The sequence below is a fragment of the Fistularia commersonii genome, chromosome 25, assembly GCF_037954325.1.
Source record: "Fistularia commersonii isolate RoL2024-O1a breed Wild chromosome 25, RoL_Fcom_v1.0, whole genome shotgun sequence".
NCBI classification, from domain to species: domain Eukaryota; kingdom Metazoa; phylum Chordata; class Actinopteri; order Syngnathiformes; family Fistulariidae; genus Fistularia; species Fistularia commersonii.
Genome location: NC_141308.1, coordinates 5953101 through 5969059, shown reverse-complemented (window position 1 = coordinate 5969059; position 15959 = coordinate 5953101). Strand labels below are relative to the sequence as shown.

The window sequence follows — 15959 nt, the reverse complement described above, 5'->3', positions numbered from 1 at the left end:
TATATCCAACTTCCTCCTCTGCATTATGTGGACCAACTCTCTACCTTTTTCTGTCATAGTCCCGATATTCAAAGTCCCCACTCTCAGTCCCAGACCCTTGCCTTTCCTCTTCTCTCTCTGCTTCTGAACATGCCTTCCTCTGTGCTTTCTTTTACCTGCAATAGCTGTGTTTCCATTGGTACCCTGTAGGTCATCGGTACCAATGGCGGTTGTTGTTAACCCAGGCCTCGACCGATCCAGTATGAGGTTATTAGGTTTGATTTGCATGTTTGCTTTTGACAAAAGTTTTACGCCGGATACCCTTGCTGATGCAACACTCTGCATTTATCCAGGCTTTGGACCGGCTCAAGGAGACCCTGGCCCGTGCCGCCCTGAGGCTGCATTATCCCATCCTATATATGTATGTATGTATGTATGTATGTATGTGTGTGTGTGTGTGTGTGTATGTATGTATGTATGTATGTATGTATGTATCTATCTATCTATCTATCTATCTATCTATCTATCTATCTATCTATCTATCTATCTATCTATCTATCTATCTATCTATCTATCTATCTATCTATCTATCTATCTATCTATCTATCTATCTATCTTCTAATTTTTTAATGGATCTGAAGACGGAGAACACATGTAATTATAAGTACAAATTCAGTGTGAAAGATATATAATCACACACCATCAGCTTCGGTGTCAGTTTGATGGTATTGCAGTAGATGTGGAATTAGGGAAACCCCCTCTCCCCCTGCCCTCCCAAGACAGTATTTTACCATTTTTTCTGCATAGGCTATTATATTCTCCAATCTACATGATTTCATTTGCAGGTTTGGGCTAATTGGCCTATTTATAATTAATTATTCATTCATTATCCCACACACTGGGTCGCCGGGGGGCTGGATCCGGTTTGAGCTGTGCACCCCAGACTGGTCGCCAGTCGATTAATGGGCCACGCAGAGAGACACCGCTAATTAACACCTACTGACAAATCAGAGTCCTCAGCTCAACCCGGTGTATGGTTTTTGAACTGTTGGAGGAAGAAGTAAGATAAGTCACCCAGGCACAGGGAGATTACGTAAATGCCACACAGGAAGGCAATGATCGGAATCAAACCCTCTTGTAGCCTGGTGGGACGCCCACTACTGCAGTAACGCGCTACCCTGTTTGTAATTCATATTTTGGACAATGAACTGACATTCATATGAAAACATGTGAAGAAAAAGCACACTTGCACAATGAAATCACATATTGTTTTGCAAATATATACAGTATACATATTCAGCATGATCATCTTGGTGTATATTCAGGACTATATACATCAACAGGCATAGTGAGCGCTTAATCGTTCTCAAACATTGAATGTATGCCCCTAGATGAAATATGGTGTGAATGATTTCCTGCTGCTCCTGTGTGTTTTGAGATGGGTTTGTTCTAAAGTAATTTATCCTGAATATTGTACAACAAAGGAGACAACCGTGCTTATATTGAAACAACATGCTGCTCAAATGGCTGCTTACCTTCAACAAGCGGCTCCGTGTGCAAGTCAGTTTATTTGTTGCCTCAACGCGTCGTATCTGCCCTCTGCCTGTTGTGAGAATATATTGGTCTTTTATCCCTGCTTGTTTTGCAACTACACTATAAACATTTATTGTGTGGTTGTATTCTCAGTTAAACATTTCCCCTCATGTATTTTTGTGTTTGGTTGTGAGACGACATGGTGATTGGGATTTGCTTGGAACGCAGACCGTAAACGTGCCCCTGCAAACAAGAGTTACTTCAAAGTTATTTTCATCCTGCACAACTAAGTCTAATTTTGTGACCATTTGTCAAAAATGACATCTCAATATGCAAGAAAACAACTGGATTATGATCTTTGCAATATTTACATGTAAGAAATGAGAAGAAACTCAATGCCTTATTTAATGTGCTTTTTCTTGCTCATGCACGGAGATTTTAGTTGGTATAACATGACATTTATTCAGTCATTATCCATACCCCTTATCCTGCACTCAGGGTTGCGGGAGAGCTGGTTACCATCCCACTTGTCATTGGGTGAGAGGCGGGGTTCTCTCTGGACCGGGTTGCCAGTCAATTGCCGGGATAAACAACCATTCATCCTGTCATTCACACATCTGGGCAATTCAGGGTCTCTAAAGAATCTTCTGCATGTTTTTCTTTACCAAGTGAACTCAATGGCATAATCTAATTTCTATCAGAGATCTCTCTCAAACCTGGAATTAGAGAATATAACAATGTGTCTTTGGAACTTTTCCTATATGAAGAGGAACAAACACAAGTCTTTTTAACTGAAGAACTGAGGAGGCCTCTCAGGTGAGAGGTAAAATGTCTTCAAGGGACGATAACCAAGTCCAGTTTCTACGAGAGGATTTTAACGAGGATATGTACATATATCTATTTTTTCACAGTTTGATTGCATGTTTACATGGGATGTGATCCAACACAACCGTGTGTCTACATAAGCTGGCACATTTCATATGAATTTCTGTTTGAGATTATTTTTCAGAAGCCATTTTTGGTGGACTTATTTAACAAATTACTGCCAAGTTCAATTACTATCCACTTAAAGGGAACATCCTGTTGTAAGTCCATCCGTGTTTGAATTTAGAGAACTGGATCAGCTTGAACTTCTTTTTAATAACATGAGAGGACTGAAAGGTTTTTAATATGTTGCATTTTTAATTTTTTTTTCCAACATTTTTCTTTCATTTCTTCCTGGACTTGACATATAATGAGCTTGAATGAGCTTTTCTTGTTCACACAGGAAATAGAATTAACCACAATTTCAACTTAGATAATTAATCAACTTACGTCTCTGTGAGTGCACATTTCAGACAGTAGAAGAATAACTGGGCTAATTCAAACCTGTACAACAACTGTTGTGGTTAGACAGTTTGGTTATTCCATGTGGAGAGCATCAGATTCCACCACGTCTCCACAACTTCCTCCATTAGCGCCCCGCTGCCACCCAGATGGGGCCTCTTGGCTGGAAAGCTCTTTTTATGTGGTTTGCTTACTGCCTTGTTTGATCTCTTCACATCGACAGCATGACCGTAAAAAAACAAACCCGCGAAGAATGAGCCTTCACAGCAAATAGTAGGCAACACACAAGCTGAAAACACCGCAAGCCAACATACAGACATCATTATGCCGCTCAGAACCTCATTATGTCCACTGTTTCCTACTGAGGGCAGTGTGCCTAACCATGCAGTGGGTTAGTTTGCTTCTATTAAGAGAATATAACAGTTTTTTTTGTGTGAGCATCCTCAGCCACTCTCCCGTAAAGGTTCTCCACTGAATGGTTGCTCTTTTACTAGAGAATGATTGACATTTCAAAAAGTCACAGTGTAAAAAAGACAGAGCTAAATCTCCTCACTCGGCTGCGTGCGGCTGTTGGTGCGCGTGCTATTTAAATCAAATATGCTGCAAAATACTCTGATCCCATATTTAATCTCATTAACAGGCTCAGCTATGCGGTTTGATTCATAAAAGTGGAAATATATGTGCAAGTTTCATAGTTTATCATGCTTTTTTTTTTCCAGTATATCCTCCCCTCTTTCCCAACTGTGGATTTAGAAAAAACACAAAATACAAACAATTTTTTTTGACCCGAAATGTCAGTTTTAGTTTGTTGATGAGCTCTGCGGGTTTACTGATTCAGCTGAGCACCCTGGAACTTCTCACAGTGGCCTGCGCAGAAAAACTCAGAGACTTGTATTTAGTGCTTCTGCGTCTCTTTCCGCTCCTCCTCCCGTCGTGTTCACAGGGAATCAGAGATGCAATAAGAGCCGGATGATCCCCCACTGCTCTGTTGGTTTCTGTTTTTTCAATCCCTCTCACAGCGCCGAAGAGGTTCCCCGTCACCAAACTTTCCTCCAAATGCCTCTGCTTGTGAATTCGGATCACGGATCTGAATGTCACAGGTTTTAACCGATGCAAGTGTTTCAGTTTTGCATATATTTTGCATGTATTTTCATCTTTTGTTTCAAAAAGGTATTGCTATGATTTGTTTGAATTGAAAACCAAAAACCTTTGGTGTGGCACTATGTCTACACCAAATGATGATGAAAGTTGAATCAAACAGTGCCTCTGAGAGAAAGAGAGAGAATGAGAGAAAGCATCCGAACGCTGAGACATTGATTGGAAACAGATCACTGGATCCATGGACAAAAAAAAACAAAACAACAACATTACAATTCAATCAATTCCAAGTAATCAATCTCCAGTTTCATTTCAACGGCTGTTTCCACAGCCTGGCATCCTTGAACATATAAATACAGCCTATGGTGAGATATCTACAAGGCTGGTTTTAAATATCTCACAAAACTGTTGGCTTAAGGAAAGAGCAAAGTCCACACATTTTTATTGATAGGGAATTAATTGGATATTTAGAAAGGAAGATCAGTAAGCCAAGGGGCAATGAACAGTTTATGAGCCTTATTTCTCATATCACAGAGGTGTCAGTGGTCACAGTTTGCGAGGCCACAAAAATGGAAGCTAAAAATATATCTCATATCAATTTGACCTTGGGCGAAGTATTCAAATCATATTTTTACAGGGGAAGCATGATATGGACTTGAAACATTCCTCGCTTTTCAAATATACCGTATTTAATACAGGTACTCAAAAGCCAGGCTGGTGACTCTTGGACTGGGATTGCAATTTCCAAAACTTCTTGTGGGTGGCAGAGAGACTTGGTGCTGATACGATACACTTTTGACATTTTTGGTTCAATCACAGCCCACACAAATGCTGTTTGGGGTCAGACGTTGCCCAAGTTTAATAAGCTGGTCCTGACTCGGGTCAGATACGGGCCCTATAAAGTGAGCTGCCGGGTGAGCTGTGGACGCCACATTCACTGTGAGTGCACGCCACTATTCCAGCCAATAAATGGGCCACAGAAATGTGGATGACATTTACTTGTAGACGTTCATTGCAATAGGGAGTTTTTTTTTTTCATCGTAATCCCGTAGGAGGTGGTTTTAATTCGGCAGACAGAAGTTTTGGGAAACACCTGCTCTCCCAAGAGTGTCTAGTTGTCCAAATTAATTTTAATTAGTGAAATTAACATAGAGACATTTTGCTTGACTAAAGCTTTTAGTCCGGAGTTGACATGATTACCATGATTAGTGGCTCTTTTATGATTCTAAAGCCAACTTCTGTCTCCTAACACATGGGAGGTTTGCATTATTCAGAACCATCTTGGGCATGGAGTAACAGACCGCAGACATGAGGAATAACAAAGAATCTGCTGCTCTTCCTCACACTTCATCATCAGTGGGTTCCAGTGGAGGAGCTGGGTGTAAGGCACAAATCTTCTTTTTCAATATCTCCACAATGCACCAATGAAGATTGTACCATTTGATTTATACTCGCCCCTTCGAGAGTGATGCTGCACCCTTTTTCTTCGATATCGCCAATTGACTCATAGTGATCATTATTTTTCCTCCAAATTATGATCATCATTAGGTGTTCTCAGACTTGCAATTAAACCCTTAAGGTCAAGTGACCTGATGGGGTTAAGCCAGTGGCCAGACTGTTATTGTTATTTGATTCACAGACACTGGATCAACCTTTGAAGGGGTTTGTATGAATCGGATTATGGTCACATAAAGTAACCCCCCCCACACCCTCAGCCCCTTTCCTCCTTCTTCCTCTGTTAAACCCTCCCCCTCCCATCCACACCACCCCTCCGGTATCCCCCTCTTTGAATGGGGGCGCTGCATGGAACCGTCTGCCCGTCACCGCTCGCCTCTTTGTTCAAACTGATTTTGCCCCTCTCTCTCTCTCTCTCTCTCTCTCTCTCGCTCCCCGTGCGCCGCTGCCAGCGAGGAGCAGCTCGCCACGCGTGGATCCACGGCCGTCGACATAGTCATCGGTGAGAGGATGAAGGGCACATCGGGAGCTCAGTGACAGGCGGGATTACGCTGTGAGGAGTCCCGAGACGAGGCGGACTTGTGCACCCCGCTTGTCTCCTGCTCCCGCAAAGTGCTGTTTCACCCTTTGCTGCACCCCGCGGAAACCTTTTTTTTTTAATTTTTTTCCAATTTTGTAGGGGCGCAGAGATCACCGGCACTCTGGCGCAAAGCTTAGGCGCACATTCCGTAGGATTGCACGTCTGTTGTTTCGCCAGATAAGGTAAGACGTTCGCTTCTCATGCGCGTGCACGTGAAATCAATCAAATTGGCATCTCATCGCGTCCAGTCACCGGTTCGGCAGGAGGTGCTTGGTCTAAAAAAAACCAATTCGGCGGCTCGAAAACGAATTCAAATCACCCAGTTTCTCGTTTCTTGTATATACATATATATAGATACGAATACATACATATCTATCTCTCTCTCTCTTTATATATATATATATATATGTATATATATAAAAAAAAACAAAACAACAACCAAAATAGATAACATACTTTGGGTTTTAACTGGAGCGGAATAGCAGGTTGATTTACGGGAATGTACTGGTTTTTTTTTCCCCACACACAGACCATGAATGCAACACTTAATTATTGCACATGATTAAGAAGAAGTGGTAAGGTTTTTCTTTGGACCAATTAATGCGCCTCATCCGCGGTGCACCGCAAGCCGTATCTTCCGAGACGCACAAAAATCCCGTCCGTATGGGATATCTTTAATTATTCACAGGTCATGGCTTTTAATATAGGACTATATTTACAATCCGTGTGGGCGCATACATAAATCATCAGGTCACCCAAGTAACCTTGTTAGTTGGAACGTCCTTTACACGGACACACTAACATGAGACCTCGTCTTATTTCTGAAGAAGTTAAACGTGTTCAAAACCGCAGCCCTAAAGGGTGGCAAAATAAAAATCAATCACAAGGTTTGTTTACGCAACCGGGGGACGCTGATCTGACTTGAGATGTTTGTAAAACCTCTTTTTAAAATCTGTTATTTGGGGAGCAAACATCACAACCCGTATCACTGCCTGTCTTATATCGGTCCACCTCCAGAGCCGTCACCTGGGCATGACATCTAAGATACCCAGCTGATTTATCCTCATCTGATACAGCTGCAACTTACTTTACTCCACAAATTATGGAAAAAGTTACATCGTTTTGGTTAAATGAGCAAGTGCCTTTCACCAATTAAGAGAGTAGGTTATTCAAAGTCCAACATTTTTGCCTGCCAGCTCTGTAGAACAAAACCCTCCCAAAATGCCAGTAAGATAAGTGTTTGGGTCACCTTGACAAATGAGCTGTATTGTTTGAGGATATGAGAGCCATCTCAGCCCGATAAAGTCGATTCTGCCTCTATTCATCTCCATACTGTGCAGGAGTCAAAGTCCATTTTTCTTGGGTCTTGTTAGTGCACCCACCACCAGTGGGGTGCCATAAAGTAGGACAAGGTTAACTAGGCATCAACCCCGCTACGTGGGCACTGAGGTTTGGGAAATGTCGTTGTATGAGGGATAACAGCTATGGGGAGAAGCGGGCGGGGATGACGGGAGAAAAGTGAGGAGAAAGGCTAACCGAGCCCGCTGAAAGTTTACAGCATGCATTTTTCATCCTGTCTCCGTGTGTTTGAAAGGGGGTGCTGGCATCCGTGAGACAAGGCACACGTGCACTCTGTATGTATGTGTGTTCATCTGTGTGTCAATGAGTGCACTCATACGAGCAGGGGGATCAGAGAAATGTTGTTGTGGGGAAGAAAAGTGGTCTGATTCTAAAATAGAGTGCCAGTACAGTACAGCTGCCTCCCTGTCTGCTATGCACACAAAGACCTCCATCAGCCCTGATATTGTTTATCAGATCTTCTGCAATCTTAGAAGTTATTTTACACATCAAAACTAGATGGATTAACGACGATATTAGATGTTTAGAGAATGGTGAAATGTAGCTCACATGACTAATGATTTATCAGCTCGTTGATCCACAGAAAAGTGATTAATTTTGAGTTATTTCTCTGCACACATTTGCCAAATATATGCTGTTGACAGGGATTTGCTCACTGGCTTTGTGTTATTTGACGGTAAATGTAACATTTGCGTGTAAATTTAAAAAAAAGCAAGTAAAATGTTCCTGTCACAAGGATTTAACACCCAATTCCAGACTGTAAAATTATTAATTAGGGATATATTCACATCATTAACTGATAATGACAATTTTAATTGAAACTATTCATTGCTTAACTGAACACATTTAAAAAAAAAAAAATCAGTGTCCGATGATTTTGATGATCGTAAAACCAGTCAAAGGGAGGATTTGAGAAAAAAAAAAATCCACACCAAATGTGTTAAGACAGCGTTTCACATGTGAAGATTTCCATTTTTCCCTCAGATTGTCAAAAGTATTTTCATTTCCATTTGGATCCCCCAGTTGAAAACAACAAAACAGCTTCATGTTTTGATTTATGATAATGTTGGCAGCAGTTTTAATCTTCATCAAATGATTTTCTCCTTAAAATAATAAAATTTATTTTGAAAATGTTCTTTACTTGAAGCACTATGTAAATTGAAACCCGGATTAGCAACCTGGTCTAGGTTTTTTTTTCCCCTCAGCTTTCTGCTATTAATGCATCTTCGTCTGTGTTTCATGGTGTGTATCATTGCCACTTGGAGCCAAAGTCTATTCTCAGTCAAGGTTTTAATGTTATGTTCATTGGAATGAAAATGCCCTCTGTGCATGGTGGGAAATGTTTGAGGTAGGTTAGTGGCTCATCCAATCACATTCAGCAAACATCCCGGTATGATTTAATGCAGAATGCAGTACAATTCATTGAGGAAAAATGATGTCAGGTCTCTGCTATTCAGACACATTAGCAGATAAAGGCAAGGAAATTAAGTGGTCTGAGGTGAAGCGGCAATAAAATTAAGTAAAAATGAGGTGGTCATGGGTAATGAAATGAACAAAAAAACTAGACTATCTTTATATATAGTGTCATATGGAGAGGAGTTTAAAAGCCGTGCAATTCATTTTTATGTAAATCCCACTGTTATTTACAGAAAGTGAATGCCCATGAAAAAGCACTCTGAGCAAATTCCCAGCTCCGCACGAGTGTGTCTTACGAGTGTTTTGTTGTCCAATGTGGGGCCGTTTCTTTATTTACTCACTTTAAAACCTCAGCGAAGCGGCATATGCTGTTTAGCAACTGCCAGCATATTTTCTCTGCTGCTAAAACCCACTGTGATAGCTACTGTGATATATAACAACATTTGAGGGAGAATATTCTCTATAAATTTGCCCTAAAAACTGTCATCTGGTTCTCCTTTGTGCTCAGCTGAAAGAAAGAATCACTATTTTTTGATTGGATTTCATGATTTGTCAACTTAATTTTACCCTGCCATATTTTGATCCAGCAATTGGCTTACCAGTGGGTTTGGTGGCTGCTTTCTTAGTTCTAACCCAGATGTTGATACATGCAGAAAAGTATTGATTTGCATGCATAAATTATTTGTAATTAAAATATACTTTGAATTAAAAAAGCCGCCTCAAATTGCATGTCACTACTGGTACTGCGGTGTCTATCCCTGTGTTAACAGGAAACTGAATGGTGCTACAAAATGCAAATCGCAATCGCAGTGCTTATAGGAGCTGGAGAACTGTCAACGTGCTTAACCTTTAAGTCAGCTCAGGCTTAGTTATGCTGCACTGAGAATGTGTGGATTTTGTTTGGATTAGAACACAATGCCAAGTGATGGGTGCCTTCTAGGTTTAAACAGTAATTCATAAACTGTGGATGAAACTCGTGCACCGTGAACTAAAACTTAATGATCTCTTTGAATTTTGGTGTGTTTTTACAACCCCAGGGGGCTTTGTTTTAAATGTGCAACGAATTTGCTGAGTGGTGTAAAAAAAACTTCATGCATTCAGCACTGGACAGCTCCCAAATCTGCCAGCCCAATTTGTCACATGGCAAAAAGGCAACGAGCAGTTTAGCCACCGGATAAAACATCATAATGAAACATTTGTCCCTCGAATATTGAAACCCTATCACCAGGGGAGACACCAGCCGCCAAAACAGGATTGGACAAGCCACTCCATCAATCAGCTTCACTCTTTACCCTGGGAGGGACCAATGCGGCCCCCCAGGCCAATCGTCATGAGCGTAGATGAGACCACATCTCAACAGCTCAGCCACACAAAGAGAAAGGTCCCTCTCTTTGTCTTGGGCCAGGGGCTCTTCTCTAAGGTATTGACTGGTAGAAGACAAATATTTGGCCTCACACATGGCTAAAAAGAAGTTTTGGAAGTAGTTGTTTTTAAAGAGAAAGTTATTGATTTTTTTTGTAGTTGTGCCGCTTTTTGATTTCCCCCCTAAAGTCACATTGCTGAAATACCTCCTCTCAGCACATCTTTACTTGTCATGGTTAACTGCTGACGTGAAAAGGTGGATATACCGTTGGTTCTGCCAAGGTTCTTGGGGTCTTTATTTTCTTTACTTTTTAATTTTTTATTGCATAATCACACATCATTAAAATACCAGACAACGTCCTGCCAGCGTGTTATAATTGTTCCTGTTAACCCAGTGTATGGAAATGTAGTCATGCAGCCTATTTACGATTTTTTTTTCCGCCATTCCCCGAGATTTTTTTCATGTTTTCAGCCATCAACTTCATTTATTTGAGATGATCACAGGGGCTAAAACACCTGATCCTCTACTGGCCTTGTTTCCAACCGCTAACCTACAATGTTGACCCTTGACCTTTGTTATTTTTGCACAGCTGGTGTAGTGACCACTTAGACCTCAGCCTGACCACAAATAATGACTGTTTGATGTGCCTTCTTTTAAATTACTGTTTATTGAAATATGCATATGTACAACAAAAGAATTGGACCTCATAGCTTTAGTGGAGCTGTGTTTTACTTTCAAATTGTCAATAAATGACTTTGGGTCTGTGGCACTCTCATCTTTCTGTTTGTTTTATACTCAAGCCTCATATTTTGACATGCTATTACAATAATGACATGAAAAAATGTACAAGGTTTTTATTTAGTATGTTTTAATACATTTTAAAATGCATTTAACTGCTGTGGAGCTGCTGTGCTGGAAAGCTCAGTTGCAGAGTTGATTTTTCAACTTGAGACCTCAGGATTTGGTCACAGTTGGTGTCACAGATAATTTCTGGTCAGTACAAACAAATTTGCCCCGTCTAGAAGAGAAAAAAAAAACGGCTGCAAAATCCTCGCATACATCATTGCACACAGTGGAGAAACAATAAGCAGTTGCTGAGCACAGTGTGACTTTGTGCCCAACACCTGGTGTGCTGGCTGTGGAAAATATGGATAATTTACCAGATATTTCCATTGGAAATGTGTGAAGGAAAACGAGTGACCAATTATTTGGAGGAAATAGCTAAAAAACCAACATGATAGTCTACAATTTAAAAAAAAAAAGGTATTAACATTTTGGTCACACAGTGTACGCTAACCAAATTAGTATATTAGTGAGCTTCTTTAATTGTATGTACAACAAACAGTAATGATCCATATATGATATATTAGACAAAGGCAAGAGGAAGGAGTTTGCCGTCCCGTTTTCTAAAGGAATAAATAGCTTGAAAATCATTTGGTCCAAGTGAAAAGCGATCTATTGCACCTCCCCTAGGAAAAGAGCTGAAAAAGATAATGAGCGGATGTGAGGGTCAGAGATTTTTTTCTTTGCTCATTTTACAGTTCTGGGGGCAGAAATTTGACTGATGAGATAGTTTGCTGATCATTTGGGCTTTTTCTTTTAAATTTTCCACTTTTTTTTCTGTGTTTGACTATCAGTACTGCAGTGCCCTCTGGTAATAGATTAAGTTAATGGACTAAATGATAACAGAGTAGAAAATAATGAGAATTTGTTGCTCGATCTGGTACTTCTTAAGCAGGTTGACAAAGCACACTTATTCTGCTTTTGCAATGAAATGATCTGGAGTTGTATAACTTATAATGTGTACCAACCTAAATTAGTCAAAGTCAGTGATGGTGTGTCTATTTGTGTATTTTAGGATTTGGCAGGCAATGGAAGTGAGCTCATGGAAGTGAAGTCATTGTTTGCAAGGCTTGGCCCACTTAATATGGGATTGGGTTTCATCAGCATTAGTGATGAAACCCAAAGTAGTTGTACCATCTGCATATTTATTGATTTTCTATTTGGGTAGGAAGTTGAGTGAAAAGAACCAGGAGCTGAAAACATAGCCTTGAGTAGCTCCGGTAAGGAGTACAGGCAAAAAGGCAAGGTTAGAAAATCGACCTTCATCCACTGAGGTCTGCTCCATACAGAGTCCACAATCGAGTAGCATATGTTATTGACACAAAAAAATGCCTGAAGAAAAAAAAGATTACTTTGCTAGATCCAATGACTGGTGCAGATTTTTAGGTAGAATAAGTGCAAAACTTTCATACCCACGGATTTTAGGCAAACAGTTTCTGAAAGCATTGTCACTGATGGTCTTTATAGAGAGGAAATGGTGATTTCAAAAACAGAGGGACAACGCCTTGGCTTAGAGACGTGTGTAATATGTATCATATACTCAGGCCACTTTGGTTGCAGTGGTGAGAGTGAGAGTCCAGTGAGACTGATGCCTTTTGACTATAAGCCTCTGAATTGTATCTCGCACCTTGTCCTCCTCAGTGCAAACTGGGGTTTTAGATGAAACTTAATTTATCAAGAACACCGGGATCTGGTCATAGAAAATGAAAATAACGGCACTTAAATAGCAGTCAGAAGTGTTTGTTTCTTAACTTTTTATGCCACATTTCACTGTTCAATTATTTTACTCAGAATCAAATGATCTTTACCATTTTTTTTTGAAAATGGGAAGGCTTTCTGTTCATTCTTCTGAGTTCCAAAATGGCTTACCTTCAGATTATTTCATTTTTAGCCATTTTTAGGACATTTATGCGGCATGCTAAGTTTCTTCCACCTTTAGAACGAAAATAAATAATCCACATCTCCAAAGAGTATCAGAGGCATGAAAGCAGTTCTTTGATGTAAAACCATTTTCCTCCCGTTCAGTAAATGGTTTCGGGTAACAAATCAAATAATGTTGACGTGATTTGATCCCGCGTAATGTGTCTCCGAGAGGAGCAAGGATCAACACTCAGGTTTCAGCGTAGAGTTGCTTGATCTGTTACCAAGCTTTTTTACACACCTTTATGTGCACTGATAAGCAGAGCTGCTCATCATATAGAAACCAGATTAATTTACATAGACTTTTTTGTGTCCAGATCATTGTTTGTTAATATTCAAGTACACTGACTCACATCATACCAACACCCTCTGAACACGCGCTCAAAGGGAAAGACACTCTGAATGCCAGAATGAGGAGGAGGACAGGAAGAGAAAATGAACATATCAGAGCTCATCTGCTGCAGGTCAAGCAAGTGGAGCTCCACAGCATTTTCACGGCGAGGTGAGAAACAGATGGGTGTTAAAAGGGCTGTCAATCTCTCAAGTATAGACAAATTATTTGATATGCGTTATTTGATATGGGGATGAATAAAAAAAAAAAAAAAAACTTTACTTGTCTTGCAGGATCTAAATTGTCCACTCCCCACGTCTTAATACCCGCATATAGCCGAACCATAGTTTGGTTACTCCCGAGAGTGTTATCGAGTTGGTTTAAATAACCCTTTTCCCTGTGTCAGTGTGATCAATGGTATCAGTGTGTAAGCTTGAATTAGAGGGACCAACAGCTTTCCAGAATCTTTTTTTCTGGCTCAGGCCTGAGCCAGAACTGCATGAGTCATTAGTTGCTTTGAGTGTGATTACTCACCACACAGACACACCGAACATATAGTATCCCTTGTGTGTGTGTGTGTGTCTATGTGTGAGTCTATGTGTGTAAGAGAGTACATGTGCACAACGGTGAAAGGGAATAGGTATTGAACCCTTGACTGAATTCAACAAACTTTTGTAAATCTATCCTATCTATCTATCTATCCTTTTTTCTTTGTTTAATTTCTCAAGGCATTAACAATACCTTAATGTCATTTTTATTACATCAGATCACCCTGCAGCATAAAGCTCTTTTTTTTTCACTTTTTACAATTTATTTATGAAAATTTTCTCCCCATACACATGGAAATTTAAATTGTGGACTTATATTTATTCAGAATGCACCGTCTGCACTCATCCACACTTCTAATGTAGGTGTATTATAAATATTCCAAGCCATCTTTCATTGTGGCAGTGTATTATTGTCACAACTGTGATAAAATGACCTTACTTTCATTGCTTCCAGTTCATCCTCTTCTGCTCTCTGCTCACTACTTTGTCTGTCACTCATTCGGCACTGTTATTCTCCTATTCAATACACCACTCTCTGGAGGTAATAGTTTTGTGTCACATGATTAAAGAAAAGGGAAAGTTGAGGACTCACATTCGGCAGTCAAGTGTGAAGGAACATGACAAGTTCGAGTTCCTCCAATAAACTGTCTCTGCTCCAGACGTGAAGTGATAGAACGGGTTTACCCAAAGCTTTCAGCTGCTCTTTTGATGCGACACTATGCATTGTAAGACACAAAATCTACTTTTCCCTCTGTCATCATGCTGTTGTGCGAGTAAGTTTTAGACAGAACCTAAATCAACTGCAATACCTGTTCCAAAAAAGTTTCATTTAGGACATCCGCATGCTGTGAAGTTTATCACTTTTCTTCAGTTGTCAGCAGGAAAGTTCTTCCTCAGTAAACTCTGCTCAGTGTCCCCTATCAAATCCCGATTAGTTCTGTTAATGGAACAAAATACATGAATAATTATGATGACAAACATAACTTAAGTTTGCGAATGCTATTTATCAAAATCAGTATTATTCAGATTTAAATGCAGGTATTTTTTAACAAGCTACGCGCTTTTGTGGTCAGATAAAGACGACACACGTATCTTATAGTGATTGTCAAGTGATCAAAATATCTACAATTAGTAAATAAACAGTAAAATGTAACAGCAAATAGTAACAGTCACTGTCATACCTGAAGCATTCAGGTATTTTTCCAGGGATGGTTAGCAGTTTCATGTGTCCATGTGCACATTTTAACACATGAGCACATACTTCGTGGCCTCCCTCCGAAATCCCACAATTACTTGGTGCGTTGTGGTTGAAAGTAGCTGCAGAATCACATGACAATGAATATTTTTGAGTGAACATATTTTTGGTCGCTGTGACCTTGTAGAAACACCAATCTTGTGGTGACTGAGAATTTTCATGGAGACATTTTGCTGGATTTTGTGCAGTCCTTGTTAGAGTGAGGATTTGACATTGTTTAAGGGCAAGTTAAGGTTAAGGTGAAGTAATACCTGATTTGTGGGGTTTGAAAAGTACGTTTCTCACTCGATTTAAATTATTTCAATTGTCGTGTGCATTTTGTGTTTTGAGCAAAAGCATATTCTTAAGGCTTCTTGTGATACATCGGGAATATTGATTTAAAGACAAAGACATGTGATGTCTGGAATGAGTATCAATATAGACACTCCGAATTTTTTTTTTCCAAATATACATGGTCTATAGAAAATCACATTTCATTGAATCCCTGTGGGTCCCTTTATGTTGGCCTGCATTACTGCAAGATGTGCTCTTTACATTTAAAGTAAATCATTGAAAGGGAAATAAGGAAATGGGGAATTACATCACCATCATCCCAGTAAATTTAATTTGTTTTGGTTGATTTCCCCACAAGATGGGGGATACTTTCATCGCAGTGTCCTTATGTTAGTCAGTGGTTCTCTAATAGCTAGGTTTGTGGCACGACATACCGTAATTCTATTTCTCTTGTAAGGTTATTAAACAATCCATCATTTCTCAAAGTACCTTCCAACCTGTTGAGTGGTTCTGGTTACCGACGAGGTTCCAACGTGTAACAAATGTGTTCTGACATTCAGATTTATATGTATGCTTATGACATTTTGAGCATGAAGCCATTATTATAGGATTATTTGCATAATTTGTCTAAAGATGACGTAACGTGTCACACTCTCATCATACATCTCTTGTTTACATCC

The 15959-nt window shown here is 39.9% G+C and overlaps 1 protein-coding gene across 3 annotated transcripts in view; it reads left to right on the top strand.

The window, feature by feature from the left end:
- The first annotated feature begins 5724 nt into the window (after positions 1-5724).
- The window catches only part of LOC147218963 (neurocan core protein-like), a 42911-nt gene continuing 32676 nt past the window's right edge, over positions 5725-15959 (top strand). For 2 of the 3 annotated variants that reach the window (XM_086172698.1, XM_086172697.1), the window contains exons 1-2: positions 5725-5893; positions 6071-6153. The gene's annotated coding sequence lies outside the window, so the exon portion shown is untranslated. Of the gene's footprint in view, positions 5894-6010; positions 6154-15959 lie in introns of those variants that run through there. The other variant, XM_086172696.1, reaches the window with a different exon arrangement.